Genomic DNA, 1951 nt, shown 5'->3' on the forward strand with positions numbered 1-1951 from the left:
TATACGTAGCTACCTATTTAACGTGTATTTCTTTCTAGCCTGGCTGGGAGTGGGAATCGGGATTAATTCAACTTACTGTTCCAGCCTCCTTGAATCCCAGTTATCGTATAATCACAACTGAACTCATTCTGGTATGGTACCAATACACTCGTGTTTGTGTAACTTGGTATTACCCTAAACTGTACATATTCGTGAAAGACTGTAAATTATTTGATAGCTACAGTACCTAAACTGTCTGGGCGTCTTCGGGGGGTGGTACTAAAATGTGACTTGCTGTTCGTTTATCAGGAAACTCTGTTATCAGTAACTTCCCGTTTAATAAAATAAGAGTATACATTCACACTAAGATATCAATAAAATGTACTGAATCAAATAACTAGTAGTAAAAGTATGTTAACTTTGAATCCTAGAATCTGGTAATGGCAGTATCTTGGTTTAGGTTATTTTATCTCTTAAAATAACTATTTTAAAACAATTTTTCAGCATCAAAATATGCCCGAGCTCTTCATATAGGTATAAAAAATTGATATAGGCATACTTTATCAAAAATCTTTGGGCTTTTTTGTTTCTAATGTTGAAAAATTGGAATGCCAGTGCCGTACTGAATGATACGGTTAAGTCTGATTTATTTTTAACAGATTTATGATTTAATACAGAGCATGGGCTTAGCAGTTAAGAAAACTAACAATGTTGAAATGACAGTGCAAACAGTTTTCCTTCAGTAGAAATGACACTTTGGGAGCAGCGTGTTTTGTCTTCCTCGCTTATCATATATATTTGCAATTACTGTTCAAAGTCATTTTGAAACTATGACATTGCATACAAACAGACAACTGCTACAACTAATTATGCCGATTGTAGGAGAACTAACAAACAACAATAACCAAATGCTGGGCTATCATTTAAAATATTTGTGGTATGTTCTTTTTCAAGTTTTAGTCATGGTAAGGGTCAGAATTTTTTGTTTTTTTTTAATAGTTGGCCACTTCAAATTAATCAATGTTGAGACCAATAAACTTGATTAAAGGGGCTGATTGGTACATCCCTACTTCTTTGCATTTTAATTTTTATTCCATGTTGCATATAAATGTTTTTATTCATGAACCTGTGATATGTACAATTTTTTAGCCTAATGCACAATTATACATTTCAATATTGTGGCGTAAGCTGGACATATTTAACGAAGGTACATTAATGGAACTGGAATAGCAAATTTGTCAGTCACTGTTTCTTTATATATATAAAAAAAAACAGTGTGTTTACAATACCTTATTTGTGTGATTACTGTTTGTAGAGAACATTTGATGTATAACTGTTTTACTCACTAAATGGATGGGCAAATGTACTTGTAGTATGCTTTCTGAACACTAAGAGTTAATGATTGTCTCTTGTGCATAGCTTGTATATGAAGGTTTCTTTTGTTGAAAACAGTTAAGTGAATTAATACTGTCTGTATTGTTGACACACCATTACCAATAAACAGTATAGTCACATGTTTCTCATTGTTGTAGTTTTATTTACTTTACCTTTGTACACAGTAGTGAAGTTATTGAGTTTGAACATTGTATGTTGCATAAAGTTATGGCAGAGAATACGTTACCAAAAGTGTGATAATATATCCGATAATAATATAATATTAATACTGGAGAAAACTTCTAAAAACTAAAATTTTCTGAAAGGTTTTTATACCTACAGTAACATTTGTGTAGTGGTTAACTCTTAATCTTTTGTACCCGGTCAACCATTTGTGATACAGCACTATAAACAAAATGTTGCAAGTGAAATACTAATTACACATCTCGGTGTGCAAAGACATTTTTTATACAAGACTTCCAAATTCTGTGAGATAGATTGAAGCTAGTTTTATAAAAGGTAATTTTGGTGTTGTCATCTTTTTTTTTGTACTTGAACATATGGAATTAATAATGGAAAACAAAGTGGAACTGAAATA

The 1951-nt window shown here is 31.7% G+C and overlaps 1 long non-coding RNA gene across 1 annotated transcript; it reads right to left on the reverse strand.

Annotated features, from left to right (window-relative positions):
- Positions 1–60: 60 nt before the first annotated feature.
- On the reverse strand, positions 61–318 carry LOC111089537. Its single transcript, XR_002613788.1, has 2 exons — positions 227–318; positions 61–174 (listed from the first exon to the last, which is right to left on the reverse strand). It is a non-coding gene; the product is annotated as an uncharacterized LOC111089537 (long non-coding RNA).
- Positions 319–1951: the final 1633 nt, after the last annotated feature.

This window comes from Limulus polyphemus, unplaced genomic scaffold (genome assembly GCF_000517525.1).
Source record: "Limulus polyphemus unplaced genomic scaffold, Limulus_polyphemus-2.1.2 Scaffold6541, whole genome shotgun sequence".
Classification (NCBI taxonomy): Eukaryota; Metazoa; Arthropoda; class Merostomata; order Xiphosura; family Limulidae; genus Limulus; species Limulus polyphemus.